Genomic DNA, 27,024 nt, shown 5'->3' on the forward strand with positions numbered 1-27,024 from the left:
TTTGGGCAGTTGCTTCAGCAACTTCAGCCTGATATGGGACCTGGCACTTGAATAGAATGAAATAAGTTCTGAGTGGAGTAGAATGGAAGACAATTTGAGCTTCTCTGATCTAGCAAGAACATCACTTCTACGCAGGCTACTGTCATTGAGATCAAGGACAATTATATGAGGATGGGGTAGACAATGGGGAGATGGACTCAGATTTTATTGTGTCCTCGAATGTCTATTTGACTATGTCCTTCAGTGATTATAGAGGCTGTGCCCACTTTTGCTGAATCTGACATCTTGAGGGCCCTCAGGCCTATTTCAGGGAAGCATAGACTTTAGGATTAGAGCCAGGAGGGACCCTAGACATATTCTAGTTGAACTCCCTTGTTTTATAAATGAACACCCAAGACCCCAAAGGGTGAAGTAACCAAGTCAACATGACATAACTAGTAAATGTCAGAACCTAGAAATGAGTCCTTAGACTCTAAATCCATTTAGCCTTATTTTCCTTATTTATAAATTAGAGATAATGATAGATCTTTTTTCTTGCCTTCTAAGATTGTTCTCCCAAATGAATTGCTATGTTAAAGTGTTTTTACACACCTTAAAATACTGCATAAATTTCAGCTAGTGGAGTAGTAATGTTGCTATCATCGTTATTAATTATTATTACTAATAGCCATAGACAATGACTGTTCTTATGTGAGATCAAGCTGAAATCTGCAGGTGCCATATTGTGAAGGAGTTTGAGGATCAAGCAAAGGAGTTTGAATTTCACTTTATAAGCTACAAGGAGCCAAACTAAAGTTTTTTGAGTAAAGGAAAGGAATGACCAGAATCTTTCTTATACATAAGGGACATTAATGTGGCAGTAGTAGGAAGAATGGATTAGTAAAGGGAGAAAGTGGAAGCAAGAAGACTTGTTAGGATGCTATTACATTAGCCCAAGTAATTGGGAGAGAAATAAAGAGACTGGAGATATTTCAGAGGCAAAATTTATAGGCCTTGGTAACTGACTGAAAGATGGCCAGGACAGAAGCATCAATGGTGACATCAAGTTGTCAAACAAGATTAGGTGAGTGATGCTGTCCCAGAATAGAGAAGCCAGAAGAGGGAGGTTTGGGGAAAATATATTAATCTCAGCTTTAGACAGGTTAAATTTGCGGTTAGGACTCAAAGTACCTCTTTAGTATCTTTTGAAGATCACAAAATTTAGAACAGAAAGGAATCTTAGAGGTAATCTATCTAGTCCAGCCTCCTCATATTATAGATAGGGAAACCGAGGCCAAGTGAAGTGAAGTGACTTGCTTAAATTCACAAGCATAATAATTAGCAGAGATGAGGTTCATAGGATCATAGATTTAGAGCTTGAAGGGGCCACCCATCAAGTCCAAGCCCCTTATTGTTTTCTACAGATAAGGAAACTGAGGACCACAGAGGTTGTGACTTTCCCAGAGTCACATAGTTAATAAATATCTGAGGCAGGTTTCAAGCCCAAGTCATCGATTTCATCTGAATTATCTTTTACAGCAGGTAAAAGGCACAAGTCTCTTCTCTCAGGTCTCTTCCTCCCACTCCAAACAAGTTCTATTTCTCATTCACAAACTCACAGTTTTAGTGTGATGTTCAATTCTTCGTATTTTTCCTCCATTCACTTCGTCTAATTCTCATTGTTCTTTTCAGTCATCTCAAGAATCCCTTTTCTTCATTTCTGCAATCATTGACCATTCACTGGACCCTTTCCCTCTTGCCAATGTTCTCCCCTGTCTCTTTCCCCTTATCTATTTGAAGTGTCACTGCCAACATCATCTTCCTGCTTTTTTCAGACCATTTAGCTTTCTTAACTCCATTACCTTTGACTCTCCTTTTGCAATGAATTCATATTTCTTTTTCTTTATTCAGGAATGAATCTGGTCTCACCTAGTCTTAATTCTCACTATTGCCTCCTCCTTGTTTTTCCTTCATTTCCTTCATGGTAACTCAACTTTGACTTGCTTTGTTCCCTCTGCTTTTGTCTCCTTACTTCCTGTGTGCTAGAAAAGAGCATTGTGATTAAGGCACCACTTCATAACTGTAGTGGCTGCCTTCCAATGAAGAGTTCTCCAAGGAGAAAAATTTCCAAAACTAATTCGTGTCATGTTGACCTTTTGATGTAGGTACAGCCTTCTTGTACTGAATTGTGAGGATGGCTTAAATTGCTTCTTTTCCTTAAACTTCAGCATTGGAAAATTTAAAGAACTAAATAAGTCTGTTATTGCTCATGTTGCCTATTATCTCCACATATTTGTGGACTAGGCAGCCCAAGGTGGTGTGATTTTAGGGTTAAAACCCTCCAATGTGCTAGTGTCTGCGATCCCTAACGTAATCACCATTCCATGGAGCTGAAGCCTTACGTCTCCAGAAGACCCCTATTTGGCTGCAGAATATTACTTCAGAGGAATATTAAGTCACTAGTAATGATAGGAACTTTAGCTGAGACAGGTATATTAGCAAAGTATGAGACCCTAAAGTAATGAGAAACAAAATGACATTTTGACTAAGGGGAAGAAGAAATAAAAAGTCCAGAACTAGTAAAAAAGCAAAAGCTCTTGGGGTTCTACAACGGAGTGCTCTGGGCAACCCAAGAACAACATAAAAAGGAAGATGGAAAGGAGCAATTAAGAGCCTACTATGTGCCAAACTCTGAGCTAAGCACATTACAAATATCTCATTTGTGCTCACAAGAAGTCGGGAGGTAGGTGCAATTAATATCTTCTTTTTATAGTTGAGGAAACTGAAACAATCAGTCAGCCAACATTTATCAAGTCCCTACTATGTGCAAGACATTGTGCGAGGTGTGAGGATTAACTCTCAAGGAGCTTACAATCAATCTAATGGGCGAGTCAAATGCAAAGAAATACACACAAAGCACGCTATATACAGCATACATAGGAGATCATTAACATACAGAAAATCCTGGAATTAAAAGGGGTTGTAGAAGGCTTCCTGTAGAAGGTGGGATTTAAAGGGAGTCAGGGAGGTCAGTAGTAGAAACTGAGGAGGGAGAGAATTCGAGGTGTGGCCACCAGCCAGAGAAAATGCCCAGAGAAGGAGAATCTTGTTCATGGAACAGTCAGGAGGCCAGTGTCCCTGGATCGAAGACTACATGTTGGGGAGAAGGGTATAAGAAGACTGGACAGGAGGGAGGCGACTAAGTTTAAAAGGGCTTTGAATGCCAAATGGAGCATTCTATATTTGATCCTCAAGGAAGTAGTATCAGAGGGTTAGGGTTAGGGTTAGGGTTAAGGCAGTGGCTGAAAAGAGGATGGATTAGAGTGAGGAGAGTCTCAAAGTAGGCAGATCCACTAGCAGGCTATTGCAATAGTCCAGGTGTGAGATGATCAGAGCCTCTATTAGAGTGGCAGTAGTGTCAAAGGAGAGGAGGAGGTATATTCAGCCATCTTGCAGAGGTGAAATGGAGAGGCCTTGGCAACAGCTAGGATGTAAGCTATGAGAAAGAGTGAGAAAGAAACCCACGATTACTCCTATGCTGTGATTCTGAGAGATTGTGAGGATGGTGTTGCCCCCTATAGTAATAGGGAAAGGTAGGAAGGGTTTGGGGGAAAGATAATGAATTCCATTTTGGACATGTTGAGTTTACTATGTCCAAAGTTGAATATAAGTTCAAGATTTCTGAGTAGAGAGTGGGGACAGGTTAGGTGGATTTAAGACTCATTAGCATAAAGATGGTAATTAAATCCTTGGGAGCTGAAGAGATCACCTAGTGAAGTATTAAAGAGAGCAGAGAAGAGAGCCCAGGACAGAACCGTGAGGGACATCTATAATTAGAGGTATGATCTGGAAAGAGGATCCAGCAAAGGAGCCAGAGAAGAAGCAGTCAGATAGGCAGGAGGAGAACCAGGAGACGGTTGTGTCCTGAAGACCTAGGGAGAAGAGAGAGTAATCAGCATTGTTCTCATTGGATGTGGCAACTAAGGGATCAGTATCTTTGGAGAGAACAGTTTTGGTAGAAGCCAGATCGTAAGGGGTTAAGAAGATAGTGAGAAGAGAGAAAGTGGAGGCACCTTTTTGTAGATGGCATTTTTGAGCAGTTTAGCTACAAAAGGCAAAAGAGATATAAGATGATTGTTAATGGGGTTAGAAGTTGATTCACTTCTCACTTGATTGTGAGAGTTTTTTCAGGATGGAGGAGACTAAGCATGCTTGTTAGCAGTAGAGAATGCGCCAGTAAATAGGAGGAGATTGAAAATAAGTAAAGAGTGAGGATGATAGAGGGAGTAATCTATGGGAGAAGACAGTATGGGATCACTTGAAAGAGTAGAGGGGTTAATCTCAGTAAGGAGTAAGGTGCAATAGTGGTGAAGGAGACGATCGCTACTTAAGGCATCTGGGTGATAGTTAAAGAAGAGGAGAGAGGAGGGCATTCACAGTGAATGGCCGCAATTTTGTTCTGTAAAATACACGGCACAGTTCTCAGCTGAGAAAGTGGGAAAAGAGGGAGCCATTGGAGGTTTAGGAGGGATGAAAAAGTTTGAAAGAGCCAACATGGAGAGTAGGATAGTGAGTTTAGAGAGGTATAATAGAATTGCCTGGCAGCAGTGAGCACCCAGTGGAGGTTGTGTAATGTATATTTGTCATGGACTCAATTAGAATGGTTGCACAATTTTCTCCATCTTTGTACAGCATCACATGTAGGAACAAATGCAATAAATGAGGGGAGTGATTCAAGGCTGAGACTTGGCTAAGTATTATCAGTGATATAATAAGGGGCCTAAGAATTCAAGAGAGCAGGACACTATAGAGTTAAATTGGTTCATGAAGGGATCAAGTTGAGAAGAGGAGAGAATGACTAGTTCAAGAGAGATGGCCTAGGAGAAAGCTGAGGGATCAAGGGATTAGAGGTTACACTGTGGACAAAGAGTAAGGTTTTATAAGAGAAGGCAGAGGTAGAGTTGAAAAGCCAATCGATTATGGTTGGATAAGGGAAATTCTTACTGGAATTCTGGAACATAGAAGTGATATATTTCTAAGTGACAGTAAGATTAAGGGTATGATCATCTTTGTGTTTGGCTGAAGTGGGGTGGGGAAATAACTCATGAGAGGTAAGGAGATTAAGGAATTGAGTGGTTAAGGTGTTTGATGGAAAATCAGTATCTATTTTGAAGTCCCCTTCCATTAGGGCAGGAGTTGGGGAGAAGAGAAAATTATGAACCATGTACCCAACTCGTTGAGAAAGGTAGGGGAGTGACCTAGGGCCTGCAGATAACAGCTACCAGAATTTTGATTGGGTGGTAGACATGAATAGTATTAACTTCAAAGGAAGAGTGGTGACTCAGTGGTGAAAGTAGAGGGAGAACCTGGTAGCAGCAGTGGTGAGAAATGAGTAGTGCAATTCTCCCACCTTAATCAGTAAGCTTAAGAGAATAAGTAAAGGTGCAGCCTGTATTGGAAGGGGTGGCCAAGGAGGCTGTGTCATCTGGGGCAGAGGGTGGGTGGGTGGGAGCCAAGGTTCAATAAGAACTACTAGAGGGAGGTAGTGGGAAAAGAAGGCTTTTAAGATGAAGAGAAGTTTGTTACCTATGGAACAGGCCATTCCAGAGGGTACAGTGGAAGGGCTGGGTGGTATTTGTTCAAAACTTTGAGATGGGAGGGCTGAGGGAGAGGAGAATGAGGAATTGGGTGATGGAGAATGGGATTTGGAAGATGATCTACAGGAGTTCAGAGTTACTGGGGCATGAAGGGTAAGACTGGGTGTGAAAGTGTTCATCACTGAATGAAAGGTGCCACTCTTCTTCCCAGCAGAGGCTGGAAATCAGACTGCAGACAAGAGCAATGTTAGATGGGAGGCACACAGTGAAGTGACTTGCCCTGGGTAACAGAGCCAGAGTCTCAGGCAAGAACTGAACTCAGGGCTTCCTCATTCCTGGCCCAGCACCTCTACCCACTGTGCTGCCTAGCTGCCTCTAAGTATGTAGGGAAGAGGAGAGGTGATTAAAGACGTGAAGAAGTACTAAAAAGGTGTATAGAAATCAAAGGTTCATTACTGGTTTAGAGTTAACAATCATCCAGGACAATCCATTTTATAAATGAGGAAACTCAGACCCAGAGAATTAAAATACTTTCCCATGGTCACACACTTATAATAGTAAGAAACAGGTAGGATTCAGACTCAAGTCCTGTAACTACAAATCCAAAATTTCCCCTCTATACCACGTCTTTGTTTAGAAGTGCCACAAGGCCCCAAAGTAACTTACATAAGTTTTCTCTAAGGCTACCTGTTTGAAGACAGTGCTCATAGAATGGTAGCTCATTTTCAAGATTCCCTTTTTGGCTTTTTATTTGTGAATGCTATATTGTCCCTTTCTTAATTAAAATTTAAATCTAATCACCTCGGACTGTTTATGAAAGCAACAACTATAAGAAGTACTGAACCTGGCACCATACAAGGTTCATCATTTAACACATGTTCCTAGCCCTCAGTCTCAGAACTTAGAAGCTGAGACAGACATCTGTGATACAGAGAGGAATATAAATGATCCATTATTTCAACAACAGAGGGATGACCTGAACCAATATGGATCCAAACCCCACTACATTTTTACAAGTTACTATGCCCTATGCCCCTCCCCCCCAAATCATTAGTTGATGACCTGTGTTCTTGTTAGAACTTGGATACACATATATAGGGATGAACGAATGGATAAGAAGCATTTATTAAGCACCTACCATATGCTACCCATACAGACAGACCCAGACCCTGTAACAGACCCAACCTTTCCACATTGGCTGGATCTCTCTGAGCTTGTGCTTTGCTGACCTCTGTCAGCAAAATCTACAGTCATCTATACAACACAAGGAAGCATCAAAGGAGGAGGGTAGTCAAGGCTAAATTAGTCTATGACTTATAATCCTCATTAGTCAGTTTATTTTTTTATAGCATCATTGAATGATTAAACATGGGCTATCATAGGCAGCCCTGATGAAACAGATTGAGAGTTTGCCTCTGAGTTAGGAATACCTGGCTTCAAGATTTGCCTCAGACACATGCTGTCTGTGGGACCCCAGAAAATTTAATTTCTTGGAGATGTAGTCACATGTCTTAGACTCTATGTTGCTGAGCAAATGTTGATCTGCACCGATGGAGGAAATTCCCTTATTGGGAATCAGGTACCAGTGAAATCGAAGGTCCAGTTTAAAAAAAGAAAAGATTGCCCTAAATTAGAATGGTTACATTTAATTATATTATAGGCTCTTCAGGGGCTTTTCTGCATCTGTATCTTGTAATTCTGGACACATGGAAAGAATTTAATAAATGCTTGTTGAAATTTAATTCATTTCTGAATTAAATGAATTTCTGAATTTCTAAATCTTCTTTAGCAATTAGGAGATAGCTGCATATATGTCTCCCTTTCCTGAGCGCCATAAGGGAACTAAAATTATTTCAAGAAGAAACCATACCATTTTTTACCATTATATATGAAACCTAAATTTTGAATAGATATGAGTAATCAGCTTTGCATTTTATTCCTATTCTCTGAGGTAGCTTTAATACATTTACCCTTTTCAATTCTGATTGGACTGTATGGGTTTTGCAAGTTAATAAGTAGGGAATAAGCATTTATATGTACCTATTATGTGCCAGACATTGTGCTAAGGGCCTTACAAATATTACATGTAAATACAAATATTATATACATGTAGGCCACTTATGATAAAAAAAAAAAATCCCCCTCCATGCCCTATACAATGACTGCAGATTTAAAGGGGACAATCTTGGGTTCAGATTATCTCTGAATTTCCCTTCAGGTCTAGGCAAAATTGTATCTGTGGTCAGTAAACTAAAGCCCAAGAGCCAAATCAAGCCTGTTGCTTGTTTTTTATGGCCCATGAACTGAGTGTTTTTTTGCATTTAAAATTCAATAAAACTTAATTTTAAAATGTAAAAGCCAGTTTTAGCTTACTGGCTATACAAAACTGACAACCTAATGGATTTGGCTCTTGGGCCATAACTTGCCAATCTCTTTTCTAGACTATATTAATGGAATGGTTAGTTAACCTCTAGAAAAAGAAGGGCTAATCACAAAGAGGTAGGCTGACTTTATCAGTGCCTAGCATTAGTGCCAGACATTTAATAAATGCTTGTTCAATTGCCAAATCAAATTCACCAAGAATGAGTCATGCTGGATTAACCACATCACCTAGATTGGTGAACCAGGGGAATGCCTCAGACATAATACACTTACATTTCAGCAAAGCATTAAATTGTGTCTCTCATTCTCTTCTTGTGGACAAGATGGAAAGAAGTAAGCTTCATGTCTAGCTGGGGATGTAGTGGAAAGCAAATGGTATCCATTAATGGTCCCATATCAACTTAATGAGCTTAGAGTACACTAAAATCTCCAGGTGAACTACTTTCTAACCAAGTTATTCTGCATCAGTATAGCAACCAAAAAAAAAGAAAAACCAACTAATTTACAATGCCCAAAACTAAGGAAGTGATAGTCCCACCAAAAATGTCAGAGGACCTTATATTTCATCCTAGAGAAAATAAGGAAACATAGGAGCTTCTTGACCAGGGGAGTGGTATGATCATATCTCTGCTTTAAGAATATCAGTTTAGTGGCTATGAGAATGACAAAATGGAAAGGAGAGAGGTAAAATGCTAGGATACCAATTAGGGTACTAATGAAATAGTCAAAGCAAGTGATGAAGAGGTACTTAACTAAGGTTGTGATTATATGAGTGAAGAACAGTTTGAAAGATGGTGAGATAGAATCAACAACATTTGGCAACTAATTGGATATGGAAGATGAGGGACAGAAAAGAGTTGATGATGATTGATTATGAACCTGGGTGACAAGAAGTATGTGTGTTCATCCTTCGTTGCCGAAGAAGACCATGCCATCAGAGAAATGATGACATGACTTGCACTTGACTTTGTTTTGAATGAAGCAGGGCTGTGCAGGTCACCAGACTCACTTCTCCTCCAGAGCCATCTCAACAAGAAGGATAGTGGTGTCCTCAACAGAAAAAGGAAAGTTGGGATGAGGATGACATTGGGGGTGGAGTAAGATAATGCCTTATCTTTTGGTCATATTGAGTTTAAAGAGATGTCCAACAGACAATATTAAGCGATGTGAGGTTAGAGACTGGGAGAAAGATGAGGGCCGCATATGTAGATCTGAGAAACACCTAAGCAGAACTATTCACCGAACTCAAAGGAGATAATGAAATAACTGAGAGAGTAAATATATACAGAAAAGAAGAAAACCCAGAACAAAGACCTTATGTGTCAGAATATGGATGATACCACAGCAAAGATGCCTGAATAACAGTCATCATTTAGGAAAAGGACTAGGAGATGGTAGTGCCACAAAAACTCCAGGATAAAAAGAGCATCTGGGAGGAGAAGGCAGTCACAAATCTCAGAAGTCAAAGAAGTCAAGAAGCTGAGAAAGTCATTGTATTAGGATTCAAGACATCAGTGGTAACTTGGAAAAGAGAAATTTCAGTTGAGTGATGGGTTTGGGAGACAAACTGCCAGGGGATGAGAAGTGAGTGGGAATTAATTAGTTTAGTAGCCATACAAAAACTGTTAATAAGTCAACAGGTAGAGAATAAGCATTTATATGTCAAATATATAAAGAATATGAATTCATTCAAAAATGAAATAAATCCTGCCTTCAAAGAGCCTTCATTCTAATGGGAGAGACAAGTATTTACATAAATATATTTAGAATAAATATAAAAAAATTAAGTAGATGAAGAGAATAAAAGGTATAGAGATGGAGTGTTCACAAAGGGGAGTGACTGACCCTGTCATCCTTTCAAATTATGTTCTTTCATTGTTTCTTCCTAGAATTCCTAGAAAAAAACAACCATCTATCTCCATTGCCTTCACTTCTTTGTATATTGCATTCTAATGGGAGAGACAAGTACCTACATTCATGTAGTATATCTATAATAAATGCTTGTTGATTAATTGATTGGGGAGATCTAGTCATGTTTGAAGGCAGCAGGGAAACAGTCAGTGTTTAAAGAAAAAGGGCAGTTGGGAATGGGAATAAGGATACAAGAGGGTATGGGATCACAGGCAAAAGTAGGGAGAGCGACCTCTTCAAGTGTGGAGCAAAGAAGAGAATGGGGAGTGCAACTGAAGCACCTACTATGTGCTAGCCACTACTCTAGGTGCTGGGGATACAAATACAAAAAAAAAAACTAATTCTTTTCCTCAAGGAACTTACATCCTAACAAGGTGATAGAACACATTTTGCAGATCGCTGTCCAAGGAAGGAGGTTTTAATCTAGGGCAGTCCAAGGGACTGTCAGGGACTCGGACTGTCTTGCCCTTTCAGGAGCAATAATGGCGTTGATTTGATTCCTGCACATGGAAAATGCTCTCTGGTGTTAGTTGCATACAAGTGGCACGAGATGGAAAGTGTCCTAGTGGAGGAGTGTATGGAAGAAAAGAGAGCTTAGTAGTGATGTCCCCCTCTACCATCACCCATCCACGCCACAAAGCATGAGGCAAAGTCCTTTTCTGGGTGGGGAGGAGACTGGCAGTCCATGGAGAGTAAAGGTTTGGAACAAGTGCTAGAGGGAGTGCCCCAGGGAGCCAACCAGAGAACAGGAGAAGGATTCTTGTAAAGCAGGGGAGATCCAGTCAGCACACTTATTTGACTTGCTGCCACAGCATTCAGCTAATCATTCAGAGAAGCAGCAAAGATGGGTGATAAAGGTAACCCATGCCTGGAAAGGGCAGCATCAAGTAGAGCTGGCTCTCTGGAGGCTGAGATTAGAGAGAAAAGGGAAATCAAGAGAAGGGCTGATGGTCTGGGAACACAGGGAGGGATGGAGTGATGAGAGATCACAGAGAGAATAAAGACTAGGCTTAGGAGTGCTACAACGGAGATAGAGGAATTTCAGAATTCTGGATCGTGGAGACTGAGCAGTTATTGGGAATGATAAAATCAAGGATGTGACTGAGGGAAGATCAAAGGTGAAGATAATCCGAGCTGAGGAGGCTGATGAACTGGGAGGCTCTTTGATTTCTATTGAAATCATTGGGAATGAGATCAAGGCTTGGATTAAGAGGATGATTGGGAGTTAAGCACTCCACTCTTTGAGAATAGTGACCTGGAAGCTATTGGGTAAGAACCAATGAGCTTCCCTCAGACAGGAAGCATGGGCTACCCATTGAAAGAAACTGATACAAAGGAGATAGGTACACAATATCAAGTTATAGTACTATTCTGGACACTAGGCCTAGATGCCTTGGCTCATAAGAGTAGAAACAGGACTTCTCTGAAAAACAGAGATATTTCAGACCAAGACAATGATTAGGAATGGAGAAAGGCTTCCCCCTCCATCTGGAGTTGCTAGCATCAGGAATTCCTGCTCAAGAAAGTATATCTTTATACTTTCAATTCTCTCATAGAGAACAAATCTGGGACCCTGGAACTTGGCCTCCAAGAGGAGAAAATCTTTCCATCCTCTTCATTCCCTCCACCCCCACAGTGACCATGAGAAAGAAACTTCAGGTCTTCTATCAGACATGGTGCTAGTTTGTCACACCTACTTATAGCAAATGGCAGCCATAGGAACTCAAAACAATTTAATTCCTTTTTACTCTGGAAGAGGCCTTAGTTATTTAGTTTTTGAAACTTCTAACACCATCCTGGCTAAAATAATTAAATTAAGGCATTGAGCCTTTATCCTGTGCACTAATTCTCTGGTTTTTTTTTTTTAATTCTGATAGATAAAAACCTCTTGTCATTGTGATCCAGACAAAGCTATTAACTGAGAAACTCAAATCCATACCATGGACCTAATTTTTTTTTATACCTTTCCCCTTTGATCTGCAGTATCTCTGAATTTAATTATGAGGTCTGAATTGATGCCCTGCCAATGTATCTTTTGCTTTACCTCCTTCTTTCTGTGGCCTAAAGAAAAGAATGAGGTTTTTTGAAAGCAGGCTCATTTTTAGCTAGTTCCATGAAAGGTGTCACCTACTATTTCTTGTTGCTCTTTCGGGGCTTTTTATTCTTTGTCTACTGACCTAACACAATTACCACCTCTGCATCCTGCAAATCTATCTCTCGGATAGGTTTCCAAGGAATATGATTTTCAAAAGTGTCAGACTTAAGAATGAATCTAAAGTCATTTGATGAGTTTTCTTTTACATCTTCTTGTTTGCTTCCTTCCCTGAGAGATTTTTGATTTTTACCAGGATCATTCTTATCAGCTTAAAGGTATAAAGCATCATTACATTCTGACCGTTTTCTTCTGCTACAACAAATGTTGTAACCTTGAATGAAGCAGTTACTGCTAATGTCACAGTAAGCAAATAGAAGTCAGAACTGAGCTAATCCTGTCTGCTGAATAGAAGCTTCTCTAGGCTTCATGTGTAATGTTCTAATCATCGGCGCAAAACATCCAATTAATTTGCTTTCCCTGCATGTTTTTACTGGCCAAGATGCATAGGGGAGTAGCGTGCTCAGTCATAATCATGCTCCACAAAGACTGGAAATGTTCCCTTTGAGCTTCCAATCATTAGGCCAGCTGAAGTGAAGACAAGCCCATTGACAAGTGAGAATGGCAATAATTTATTTTCTATTGATGGGTTGTGACAAATCATGTCGGAGCAGTGGCTGCATACTGTGGGGCTCCAGGAAGGAACACTGTGATGGGCAGAGATGAAACCCTTCACAGCTCATTTAGTCCAAATGTAGCCACCTGGGTGGTGAATCAGTTCAACATAGCAGCCCAGGCATTCCAGCACAAAATGAGATCGCTACCAGGCAGGCCATATAGGGGTTCCTACAAGGCATTAATCAACAGGGTTGAGCTGTCAAAATGCAGAGTTCAAAATTAAGAAACACCGAAAGGATTAAAAATGCAGTGATGTTGTCAAAAATTCAAGGATGCAATTATGACCGCCAAAGTCTGGGCAGCCCAGAGTGAAATGCTTAGAAGGAAAATGAATTATAAACTGGCAGAGTAAAGCATCACCCCTGCTGAAAATTTTCCTAAGATTTCTATAGATGTTAATTAGTAAAAACAGCATGAAGATTTATGTAAGCATGGGCACACCCCGTTCAACTTGCCACTGACAGGTCAAATTAAATATATGTGCTTCTTACCACTGAGCAGGACAGTTCATCTCTTATTTAAATTTCTTTTTACTCAGGCCCACTGATGTGCTTAGAATTTGACATCTCATGCTGTTTCAGAATACAGACTGTTCCAATCAGACAGAATATTATAGTCATGCAGAACTTATTTTCTGAATATGGTGTTTTGATAAAGGAAAGTTTTTAGAATAACTTGAACAGAATATTTCAGTTGAGGGTGTGTGTGTGTGTTTGTGAAAATCCTTTAATGACAGGACTTTCTTATAAGAGCTTTCCCTATTTTCCTGTTGTAAGAAGCATAAGAAACCCTATACTAAGTTATAAGGTTATAAGCAGATGTGCAAAAACCAACCGAGTGTGGATTAAGTAATTTGTTTGCTGATAAAAGCCAGTTCAAATATGTGTTTGTTGATTCACTTAATAAATGTTTCTTGAGTGTTTGATATGTTCAAGTCAGTGAAATAGGTAGGTAAAGTTATATCACCTGTAGACAGTGCTGGATTTAAATCTCTTTTTACTTGTCTTTTTAGTCTTGTGGCTAAAGAGATAGGAGCTTTGTTTTTGCTATATAATCGTAGGATATCTATTTACTTTTAAATTTCTAAAAGTCAGCTAATACTATTTACCTTGAAAAGATGTCCGCACTTCCAACGGCAAAGAAATAAGAAATTTTTTTTCTTTAAAACTAAATTATCTTGAAGGAAATTCTACAAACTACTTCTGTATGCAAATAGTTCAGATCATCATGGTAAAAATCACAAAAATTGTGACATCGAAGCAGACAATACTTTGGCATGTGGCCACTAATTTACCATGATGACATTCATTTAAATAGCAGTTTAAATTATTTAAAAGATTATTGGCCTTAAGATGTGTGCTGTAGCTTCATATCTTCATGACCGAAAGAGTCAGCCTTATCCAAAGGACAGGGAAGCATTTCCCCTGTGGACTGTTCTGTACAGGACATAGCTAATTATTAAGATAAAGAGAAAGGGAAGCTCCAGCAGGCTAGCCATCCTCCAAAACAGTATGACTCTTCAGGCTTAATTTCTTCCCAAAACCCTTTCCTTTTGCCTGAACGATCTCAGCGAGTCACACAGATCTTAGGAAGACCACTGTGTTTCTTTAATGCGTTTGCCTCTGAATTGCTTGGAGAAGCCTATGGTGGTCATGAGAAGGCTATAACACATTAACTATAATAACTGAGTCACAGAAATGCTGTAAATGATATCACTGAAGTGATGTATGACCAGAGATAATATGGGTCAGTCGCAGAATAAGAACAAGAGGTGTTAAGTCAGGTCTGGCTCAGGTCCTCAGATCTGGAACTGAAATAAAATGATACTCTTAGTTTTACTTACCCAGAGAAGTAAAGAGTTCTCAACAAGGATACAGCATTGATTCAGCTGGGCAAAGTTTCCCTGCTTTTGTGTTGCCTGTGATGGATGGCCGGCTAGTCAGAATCCTGAAGAAGAGATTCCTAACTCGTCTTTGATGAGCTTTTGTTCTTAGACTCCCAAGAAGTCATGTCAATGATCTCATTACTTTTAAAGGAAAAACTAGCCTTGTGTTCATGGCAGGTATTGTTCCTACTCCATAACTTGGTTCATGGTACTCACCCTAATACCTTGGTGGCAAGATCCTAATGGTCTTCTAGAGAAGCAGTATCAAATTCAGATAGAAAGTACTTGTTGAAGCACATTGACTTAGAAAACCACAAATTAGCATTATCTATGTAGTATTAAATTTTTCTTTGTTTTGTTAAATATTTTCCAATTACATTCTAATCTAGTTTGACAACTTTGGATCACTTACTACTTGAATGTCTTTAGAACCATTATTTGACAGCTCTAATCTCAAAAATATTAGCAATCAGGCATAGTACCAGGCATGGTACCAGACTCCACTTTCCTTCTTCAGAAGGACTAAGTACAGAACCTTAATGATCTCTTCTATGTTGTGGATAATGCCAAATATTTGAAATTATTAGTGGATCTCCTAATGTAATATGATAATGATGAGAAGTTTTTTGTTGTTGTTTGGTTGTTTTTAGTCATGTTTGACTCTTCATGACCCTATTTGGGATTTTCTTGGCAGAGATACTAGAGTAACTTGCCATTTTCTTCTCCAGCTCATTTTATGAGGAAGCTGAAGCAAACAGGGAGTAGTTACTTGCCTAGGTCCACATAGTTAGTAAGTGTCTAAGGCCAGATTTGAACTCAGGAAGATGTCTTCCTGACTCCAGGCCGAGCACTCTACCCACTGCACCACCTAGCTAACCCATGATGAGAAGTAGCACCACCATAAACATGAGGGCTACAGTATAAGTGACAAGACTTTAAGCACAGTTACTACTCATCATCATGATTCAGCATCTTTGGTAGTAAGATCATGAAGAGGTCATTGCATGCAGCCTTTTCTGGTGCCATGATGGTCGTTATCTAGATTGCCCATCCATTCAGTGTTTACCAACTCAGCAACTAGGACTTCCCTGTACTTAAGAGCTCCATGGAAGAAAGGCAGGATTTATCTGATCTTTGCTCTTTTAGAAACCTGTAGGCAGGGACTATCCACCTTCTTTAGGGGTAGGGAATGGGGAAGGTGATAAACAGATGGTTTTACCCCCTCCCCTGTTATCAGAAAGCAAGATCTCAGAACATTACCCTTATTTCTCCAAGCCCTTGGAATTGTCCAGTGACCACTGGAGTTGTCTAATGACCACTTGGCACTTCACTGTAGTGGGGGTCCCATCAGTTCCATCCAGTAAACAAAGGCTTACACTGATTTGCTTTTGTCAGTACTCATGCCAGTGCTCATTGGTCTGGGGCCTATTCCACTGCCCACTCTGCTACACTCTACCTCTGAAAGCTACTTCCTTGTGCCAAACTGAATTTGGTATAAGTGCTTCTTCTCTCCCCCTATTCTAGTGCCTGTGTTAGGGCCCACTCTACAGGGGCCTCTCACTGTCCCAGAGGACAAGCAAGTTATAGTTTATAGTTATAGCAAAAAAAGTTGTCTCTCCTTCTAAATTTTTTAAACTGATACAGCTCCACTCCACCCCACCCCCATTCCTTCCCTTTCCTCAGAGCTTCATTTGGCTTATATGTCCACACTTCTAATTCTGGAAAGGCCCCCAGACTATTAGGAGGATTAAGCATTATCCTTTCAAATTTCTTCCCACGTGCTGGACCAAAGGGTCTCAACACAGTCTACATGGCACACTTCCCTATGTCCTCTCAAACAGAGAAAATCCCACAGTTCAGTCTGAAAGGAGGGCCCAGCACAACTGGAGGCCTGGAATTCACTATTGACCCCCAATTTTTAAATTATGTAAATTAAATACCCAACTGTTTGCAGCATTTTCCATCTCTAGGGCATGGTTCTTATAGATACAGAACACATTCACATCTGTCTCCAGTTGCTAAATACTCCCAGACAATTTACTTTCTGATTCTCCCAGGGAAAGGGAGATGGATACCTTACAATATGCAACCAACATCCCCTGAGCATTTCTACAGACTGAGGGTCACCAGGGGCTCACTTTCCTCTGTTACCCTTTTGCCCTATCCACAAAAGCCACTCTAGGACAATACTGGTGACCATGTCAAATGCTGTAGGTCAGACCTGACTCAGACTAGTCCAGTGCTTTGGGTTCAGAATTGGAATAAAATGAGAAACCTGAGGGAGGAGTTCCTAAATCAATCGCATGGACTGACTTTTTGCATTTAGGCTACCAGAAATTACATCTACAGCCAGAGTCTTAATCCAGCTGAGGACAGTTTCAGTACCTTATAAGGAAAAAACCACCCTAGCCTCAGGTATTTATGTAATGTATGGTAAATGTTTAATAACTTGAGGGTTGGTGGGGGAAGAGGGGTTATGTGTGTAGGACACACTTTTAAATTTAATCTACATTATTAACATTTTCTTTTTATTATTGTTATTTTTTTTTAATGTTTAACAATCACTGCCACATTATTAACATTTTCACCATCACTTTCTTAAATCGAGAGTATCAACAAAACACTAAATCAAACCTTAATTTATAGTATTTGCCAATTTTCCAGGTGTAATTGCTCACACTGAAAATTTAACAATTGGCCCTACCAAGACAATACCAGCTGGCTCCATCATACCCCTATATCTGGCAGATATTTCTCCTTCACAAAGGATAGCCCACGTGCCCCACTGACATGCCCCCAATGTCAAGAAAACTTTGAAAAAGTAACCAGAATCTTTGGTTTCCCTGCTCTGCTCTGCAGTGGTGGATTCCCACCTCTAGAATTTATAGGAGGACACGCATGAGAATTTCAAAGGGGAAAAGGAGATGGCTAAGTTGTAATCTATACTGTAGGAGGAGGTAACGACATGGATGAGCTCATGGATCCATCAAAGTATCAAAGAAGAAACTGCTTTAAAAATATTTATTTCACCAGTGTCTCATTGCCCCTATAGATAAGAAAGAGGAGAATGATACCTGTGGATTAAAATGTTTCTTCAAGATATTCAGGAATATTCTGGTTACAGTTTTCTGCTTTGATTTTTTTTTTTTAAAGCAATTCTAGTCGTGAGACCAGTTCTTTATCTATTGCAGGGTCTTTAGTTACAAATATCACAGTTACATGATCTTACAAAACACCTACCACTGGGCTTCAGTGCCAAAGATAACTCAGGTAGGCTAGAGAGACAGGCAGGGCTGATGGGAGGAGTTGAGAAAGAGAGGAAAAGCATACCTGTGGACAAGCCAGGAGACCACTCCCCTTTCTCTGACTCCTTGGCTTATCTTAGCACTGACTTGTCAAGCACTTTGTGGGGACCATCCCCTTGGTAAATGTCTTTGTAGCAGTTTAGTGTAGTAATCTCAGTGGTCTTTCCTTCCACTCAGTTGATTATTATAATAGATCTGGGTGAGATATTGCATTTTTACTTATATGGGACTCCTGGGTCACAAGCACCTGGGGAACACCCTTAGATAGAACTCAACCATAATTAGGGGGAAAGAACATTGCTAAGTCAATCCCTGAATTGGCAAGTAGCAGAAACACAATAACCCCGAGCATAATAACAAATGCAATCATTTCAAAATAAATAACAAGAAAAAATACTGTTCTTGAAATGCACACTTCACTTCAGGGGAATGCTGTGACAGTACAGGAGGAAAAAATTCATTCTCCCACTGGACGAGAAATGCTATAAAATCTGTTTTAGAAAGAGGGAAAAAATTCATTCTCTTTAATTATCTTTCATTTTTTAATTTCCGATTCATTTTTATTAATTCCATTTTCCGAGTCATTTTCTACCTTTTAGGGAGTCCAGTGGAGTAGTCCCCAAGTTATCCTGCCCAGTGGCAAGATGATATGGAAAAGTTCTTCACCTTTTATGTATCATGGATTCCTTTGGGAGTCTGATAAAGCCCATGGAACCCAGCTCAGAATAATGCTTTTGAATGAACTAAACAAAATATGTAGGATTATGAAGGAATAAGAATGTCATTTTTTCCCATCCAAATTCTAAGAACCCTTGTTACAGATAACCTCAAGGATTACAGAAAATAGGCAGTAAGAACAGGAAAAGAGGAGAGAATGGAAAGGTTCACAATGCAAATTATTCTGAACCAGATTCTCAAATGAATAAGGATGCATGAAGCTGCCTAGATACTGGTTTTTCATGGTGATGAGTATGTTTAGTGGTATCTGTACAAATACTTGCTCTAGAGAGCTGAGATCTGAAGCAATACCAAGGGGGCTTATGAAGGGTAGTCCAGGATACCTGCTGCAGAGGAAAGGGAATGTGAAATGTTGTTAGGGATGATAAAGTGAACACCAAGTAAAATAATGCAAAGCTACTTGGAATACTTCTGCTTCTGGTTGATCTTGTCCCCAGGTCATAAGATTTACAGCCTAACCATACTTTGAACACCAAGTCCATCACCACATGGTATGTTAGAGACCAAGGACCCAGAAAGGTTAGGTGATCAAAGACATGCCATTCATTCCTAAGTATCATAGTTGAGATTTGTGGTTTCACATCCTATGCTCTCGCTCCTGTAGTCATGGTAAAATATGAAATAATTATGTTTTACATGAAGGATATGTAATCACACTAGTATGGGAGCTCCCCAAACCTGTGCAGATTCCAAGCCATCTGTGGCTTAATAAATAAGTCCTGAAGGCATACAGAGTTTGTCCAGAGCCATCCAGCTAATAAGAATTAGAAGGCAGCATGACAACTCAGATTTCCCGACTCCAAGGCAAGTACTCTGACCTCAATACCAAGTTTCCTCAACAAATTGTCAAAGCAAAGCAAAGGAAGTTTCCATTCGGTGACTGAATGCACAGGATTATTTGATTCAGTGGCATTTAGAAGCAATTTGATAGAACCAAAGTGGGGGAGGGGTAGAGGGATGGATTGAATTCCATAAAAACTATGAGAAGAATCAAAGTAAGATGGGATTCTGGTCCTTGGGGCAAATTGCTTTGAGAGATGGGGATGGAGAGAGAAAGGTCAGTGTCTGAGATATGTCTGCTCCTGTGATAAGTGAGGTAAACTGGAGTAGGGTCGTAGAAATTGTGGAGGCTGAGAAATTCAGGAATGTTCAAAAGGAGCAAAAGTTGCATTGGGAGATGGAGATGGGGGAACGTAAACTGTAAACCTAGACTATTTAATTTAATTAGGGAGGAGGGAGAGTGCCCTGGAGTTGGTGGCTGCAACAGGAATCTAGTCTGGATGGAGTGAGCTTTTAAGGAGGAGAAGGAAGTTCTGAAAAGGTCCATTTGTCAAGAAGGGAGTGATCTAAGATAAAAGGGAATTCAATAAACAATAAAGACAGGTACCCCAGGAACAGTGGAAAGGGAGGACAAAAGAGGACTGGGACCAGAAGGGGCTGGGACTGAATTTTCTGGGGAAAATGTGCCAACTTTGCTTCTTATGGCAGTTACAGCCTTGGAAGGTACAAAGAAAGTCAAAGATCTTTTCCCTGCCCATGAAGAGTTCACAGTTTCACTTTGGAAGTCACTGTTTTCTTGCATTTATTAATATAAAATTTTATCTGTGACAGTGAAACACACAGCATTTTATCGAGAATAATGTCAAATACTTTATAGTTTATACAAGGTCTTCTCTCCTCTCGAACCCATAGAGAATTAGTTTTCTGGAGCAGCTAAGTGGCACACAGGTTCTAGGTTAGAGCACCGGCCCAGGAGTAAGGAAGACCTGAGTTCAAATGTGGCTGCAGACACTATCTAGTGCAAGTCATTTAGCCCTCTTTGCCAGGGAGGGAGGGACGGAGGAAAGGAGAAGGGGGAGAGAGAGAGACAAATAGTCTTATTATTATTCAAGGTAGGGTAGTCATGCTATACCTGTAAGTGGTTATTTCTGTTCTATGACATTTTTGGACGCAGTTTTGATATGAACCTGAACTCACAGTGGGAAAATGTAATGTATAGGCTATTCATTATTCTTTATAAACGCGCTTTGTCTCCTGACCATCAAATGGATATTTGGGTTTGTTAAGGAACTCCCCTTGGCTGGAAAGCCTTCTCTTCTGCCACTGCCACTTGGTAGGAGCTCAGGAAAATGCAAATTGGAGACATTTGCATGTCGTACCTTGGCACTATGATATCTGTCAACAATTTATTTTGACTCATAGACTATATCCCAGATTTTGTAAGACAGCAGTCTATTAATCATGCGTCACCAACCTAAAGATCCTTTAAGCTGTGTCTATATTCAGTCAGCTCTGTCAGAAATTTATTCAGTTATCCACATGTTTTGTCTGTAAACAAGTAGTTTGATTGAATTATTGACTGAATTAACTGGATGTTTTTTTCATAATATAGTCATAAACCTTAAGGTAGTTAACTTTACTTTAAGAAATTTCCAGTATAGAAGCTGAAAATGCTAAGATGGTGATATCATTTCAAGAATGTGGAAGCTCCCAGCTTGTCATATTATTTCTAAAAGTTTATCTAAAAAGAGAGGATGATGGAAGGAATCAGCAGTTATCCAGGTTTATTACCATAATGCATACAGTCGGGAGATGAGGTGCTATATTTAATATGATGGGTAATCGACAATATGTGTGCGAATCAGCAAATGTTCGTTATATTTTTATACTATGGAGCATCTGCTAAATGGATAGCCTTGTCCTCCTTCAAGGTAACTGTTTGCATTGTGTTTACTGGTAGTAGTCGAAAAGCACCTTATTTCTTAAAAGAATAAATGCTTAACATTCCCTCTCTACCCTCCGGACATGCTAGGGCTAGGTGTCTTTTGTTTAATTGTAATATTATAAATATTTGACCCATTCTCTGAATTTTTATTCAGTAAGATCCACATTCTGCAAAGTAACTCTTGTTTCATCAACAGTTTGCCACATTTTGCTCATTAAGAACCTTTTAAATTCTTGCCTTGTTTAAATACCCACATTGAGGACTCTTAGCACTTAAAAAGAGGCTCAGTGCAGTTAGCATTTGCAAGTTTGAGTTTTGCATTTTTTGGTTCTCCAAGGTAAAATGACAGGGTGAGTACATTGCATAAAAACTAGACTCATCACTCTTTTTCACTGCCTATCAACCTGTTTGTGCTTAGCCAAGCATTTATTTATTAGTTCTTAATGGTGAGGGCTACAAGGTTACTGCACCTGAGAGAAAAATCTGTAAGACAGGCTTTCTAATTAATCACTAGGAGGGTTCAGGAAGGTCTGCCTGTTTCCGTAAACTGAACCATTTATGAACTCAATTTCAAGTGTGGATCACTGAAATGGCGTGTAACGTTTTGTTTCTCTGAGTTGCAATAATTTTGTTAGTAATTATAAACTTCTTTGCGTGTTTGGGTGCAGGAATGTTCTTGCTCCTAGATGAGAATTCATACAGATAAGGATTAGATCTGATTTTTTTATTGGTAGAGAGAACTCGCAAATGAGGTCACTCCCTTTACTAATGCAGGTTGCTATCTTCTCTATGACTTGTAGTCTCATAAAGTTGCCCAGAGCACTGAGATGACCAGTATATGTCAGAGGTGGAATCTGAACCCAAAACTTGTGGACTTAGAAGATGATTCTCTAGGCCAACTAAACCCTCTGAATTCTAGAACACAGCGTTCCCTGGGCTAATATTCTGCTAAGACAGTAAATAAATGAATTAGAATGATAGGAACTCTGAATTCAAGAGAAGTAACTTAGACAGAGTTAACAAAAACATCACTTGGCATTTCAGTGATCACACTTGAAACTGAGCTCATAAAGATTACAGGTCGCATATGCCTTTATTCCATAATCAAAAAAGCTTAGCTTAGAAATTATCATGCTGATTGTCAATGAAGCTGGCCAGCACAGTCAGCAGGAGCAACAGACTCTTCTGCGAGAGACTTTTATCTTAAGGTCGAGTAACAGTGAAATGAGAGGTTGGTCACACGTAGGTCATTCCATCCACAGCCACATCTGAAAGCTATAATGTTTCTTGAAGCATCAACTTCAGGTACAAAGGGCCTCTTAGTATTTTGTTATGCATCCATACCAGGCACTGCCATATCTTATAAGTGCCATAGACTTATTTATCAGAGGAATAGGGTTCCCCACTGATTAAGAGTTCAGATATTTTCCTTAACCACTTTGGTAGGATAAATAGAAATCAACATTCTTGAACAAAATGCAGCCCTGGCAGGGCTGGAGGCAAGCCTATGGGACCCAGGGAGGCCATAACTATGTCAATAGAGGCCTGCGGTAGAATTGTACTTGTTTTACAATGGTTGTAGTGGTTTCCCTCTAAAGGGTGGAAATGTTGAGGTTCAGGGTACTGGGGAATCCCAAAATACCAACATGACAGGTCCTGCTAGAATGAATTCAACTCAAGCCTTCTTTCAGCCAAAGTAAAACAGTTTATTAATGATTCTCCATATTGAGTTGACTCTTAAGGAGCCGAAGAATTTATAACACTTGCAAGCGGGCCGGATAGAATCTCAGCTAGACAGAGTCTGAGCTGGATTGAATCTGAGTGCCTTCATGGAGGCGAAATGGAACTTAAATACAGAAAAAACTGAGGGAAGAATCCAAGTGTGGCCAAGTAATCTGAGGCTCCAGGGATGGCCTTGATAGGGGAGGTCAGCCTAGAAGGTAGATCAAATCCAGGGAGGATTTTGATGGGAGTGGTCAGTAGTCTGGATAATAAGATTTTAATAGGATTAGGGGTGAAGAATATCTGGGCTAGGCTATAGGGACCTCAAGAGAATGCCAGATTTAATAAGGGGAATCCAAGGAGCCTTCAAGGCAAGGCTTTGGGAAGGGGCCCTTCAGACAAATAGGACCAAAACTCCCCTGGGTCAAGGGACAAAGGTCTCCACTTGGGCTAGCAACCTGTCAGGAAGACCATTTTGAGGGTTATCATTATTTTGGCTTCTTAACACCAGAGATATTAAAGACTCAGCCTAAGGGAAACTGGATATATCATTGATATTAGAGATTTTAGCAGATTTCTAATGGCCTTGTCGGAACACCTTTCCAACCTAAAATGATCCCTTGCACTGGTGAATGCAGAGGCAAAGGGGAATAGCCTTGTCTGAACCATTATCTTTTTTAACCCTGGGAAGTTTCATCCTTTATTATGAGTAGATGGATGGATGGATAGATAGATAGATAAGTAGATAAGTAGGTAGGTAGATAGATTATTAATTACTTATTATAGCTTTTTTATTTATTACATGGTTACTATGCATCAGGCACTGTGCCAAGTGCTGGGGCTACAAATGTAAGAGAACAATATGGTCCTTACTCTCAAGGAGCTTATGTTCTAACTATAAAATATAGTTTTATATATATATATATATATATATATACATATATATATATATTCCTCATATAAATACATATAAAATATAAAATTGTATTTTAACTGTATCACATTCTATAATAAAACTTTTTTAAATTGAATTATTTTATTTGTTTTCAGTGTTTGACAATCATTTCCACATAGCTTATATTTTTTTCCACTCCTTCCTCCTCATTCCCCCATCCCTCCACTCCCTCCCTAAGACAGCGTGCAATCTTATATAGGTTTTACACGTACATTCCTATTAAATGCATGTTGCATAGAATAATTAAAATGATTGGGAGAAACCATAAAAGAAAATTATCTATTTCTATCTGTGATCCAGTTCCATAGTTCTTTCTCTGGATGTGGAAGGCATTTTGCCTCGAGTCGATTGGAAATTTTTTAAATCCATGCACTTCAATGAAGTACTAAGTCTACCAGAAAAATTCCTGGCACACTATGGTTGTTGCTGTGTACAAAGTTCTCCTGGTTCTGCTCCTTTCACTCAACATCAGTCTATATAAGTCTTTCCAGGTTTCTCTGAAGTCTTCCTGTTCATCCTTTCTCATAGCACAATAGTATTCCATTACGTTCATATACCACAGCTTGTTCAGCCATTCCCCAATTGATGGACATCCCCATGATTTCCAGTTTTTGGCCACCACAAACAGAGCTTCTATAAATATTTTTGTACATGTGGGACCCTTTCCCATTTCTATGATCTCTAGAAGCGATATTGCTAGGTCAAAGGTATGCACATTTTTGTAGCCCTTTGGGAATAGTTCCAAATTGCTCTCCAGAATGTTTGGATCAGCTCACAGCTCCACCAGCAATGAATTAATGTTCCAACTCTCCCACATCTTCTCCAACATGTATCATCTTCCTGTTTTTTCATGTTAGCGAAAGTGTGATGTGGTACCTCAGAGTTGTTTTGATTTGCATCTCTCTACTTAATAGTGATTTAGAGCATTTTTTCATCCGATTATAGATAGCTTTAATTTCTTCCTCTGAAAATTCCCTGTTTCTTTGACTATTTTCTATAATAAAACTTTAAGCAGAGTTGGAAGAGGGAGCTAGAGAGGGCCAGAGGGAGGTAGGCAACGCTAGTGAAAAAGCCAGTCAGTCTAGAGAGTGAGTTGAGCTGGGAAAGAAACAAAGCATAGCTGGGGCTCCACAAGATGGGGTGATGGGGCCAGGGACTCACCAGTTAGGAGAGCAGACCCCAGATGAGTAAGACCAGAGAGAGAGGGAACCAGAGAGAAAGAGCTAAACTGGGAGTGAATGTAGCATCATTTTTTATTGTATTTTATGATCCAGAAAAGTATCTTTGCATTCTGGTCCTAAGCCTCAATTATTGGACTGGCCTGGATTTGACTTGGTCCCGAATACTACTCCAGAAAGCTTCTGCTTCCTACTGTAGTAGTTCCTGGCCCAGTTAAATGCCCTCCATAAACTGGTTCCACCTTACCTGCCAAATCTTATCTCCTCAGCTCCTTCTTCTGTTAGGTTGATGTCCTCACTGTCCCCTTCTAAAAAACATCCTCATTTCTTCCTTTGTTTATGTTGTGTGCCCTCTCTCCCTTCTCTCAACTCTTCCATATCTTTCCCATCATTCAAGGACCAGCCAAAGTCCTACTTCCTCCAATGAGCTTCCTCTAATGGCTTCAGGCCTCATTGATCTCTCCATATTCTAATTCCTATTGTGGTCATATGGTGCAATTAGCATTTCATCATACATTATCTTATTCTCTATTTCTTGTACCTCCTATGAGTCATTCAACAAATCATTTGACCTCTCTCATCAGAGTCCAGTGGCAGGACAGAGTCAAGATGGCTGGTGATGGCTCAGGATGCAGTGGATGACCTTGGCATCTTCATTGTCTAACCAAGCTCTTAGTGCTCCACATTGCCTGCTTCATCTGCCTTCATGGCCATTGGAACAAATTGTTCTCATCCACCCATTCCACCAGAGGAAGTCTTCACATGCTTGGGGTAGATATCCCCCATAACTTATCAATGGGTTTGAGAATCCTTGGTTACCCTCAGCCTGGTTTGGCCCATCTGCCAAAACAGTTTACCAGAGTGTGTCCGCTGTGCATGTTGCAGCTTCTCAGAGGCACAGGTGAGAGTTAGGTGGAACAGGTGGACATCAAAGGTTGAAAGAGCCCCAAAAAGGGCTTGGCAGCCATCACACTAAAGGTACTGGTCCTCCCTGAACAGTGTGCTAATTTTGGCCTAATAATTAACACTAAGAAAACACAGGTGCTCCATCAGCCACCACCACACCATCCATACGTGGAACCATTGGTTACAACAAATGGAGAAGTTTTGAATGCTGTGCATAAGTTCACTTACCTTGGTAGTGCACTTTTCAGGGATGTACACATTCACGATGAGGTTGATACACTCACAGCCAGAGCTAGCTGAGTGTTTGGGAGGCTCTGAAGAAAAGTTTGGGAGAGAAGAGGTATTAAACTGACTACCAAACTGGAGATCTACAGAGCCGTTGTGCTGACCTCATTGTTGTATGCCTGTGAAACATGGAGAGTCTACCAGCGCCATGCCAGGAAACTGAATCACTTCCATTTGAACTGTCTTAGGAAGATTCTGAGGATCACCTGGTAAGGTAAGGTACCAGACACTGAAGTCTTTGCTCAAGCTGAACTGCCAAGTATTCAAACTATATTTTAGAGAGCACAACTCCAATGGGCTGGCCACGTTGTTCAAATGCCAAATGTATGCTTGCCAAAAAGACTATTTTATGGAGAACTCACATGAGGCAATCAATCACATGGTGGCCAGAAGAAGCAATACAAGGATACTCTCAAGGTCTCTCTCAAGAACTTTGGATTTGACTGTGCAACATGGGAGACATTGGCACAGGACAACTCAGCATGGCATGCCTGAATCAGAAAGGGTGCTGTGGCTTTGAGCAAAGCAGAATTGAGACAGCACAAAGTAAACACAGGATGCACAAATTTGGGATATCCACTCCACATATTCATGCGGACTATCTGTGCCTAGTCTGTGGTAGAGCATTCCGAGCTCATATTGGTCAGATTTGCCACAGTCAGACTCACTGAAATTTCACTTTATCA

At 40.1% G+C, this 27,024-nt stretch overlaps 1 protein-coding gene across 2 annotated transcripts in view; it reads left to right on the forward strand.

The window, feature by feature from the left end:
- The window catches only part of KIAA0825 (KIAA0825 ortholog), a 544,517-nt gene that overhangs the window by 458,036 nt on the left and 59,457 nt on the right, over window positions 1-27,024 (forward strand). The gene's annotated exons all lie outside the window — the stretch shown is intronic.

Source organism: Notamacropus eugenii, chromosome 4, assembly GCF_028372415.1.
Source record: "Notamacropus eugenii isolate mMacEug1 chromosome 4, mMacEug1.pri_v2, whole genome shotgun sequence".
Taxonomy (NCBI): domain Eukaryota; kingdom Metazoa; phylum Chordata; class Mammalia; order Diprotodontia; family Macropodidae; genus Notamacropus; species Notamacropus eugenii.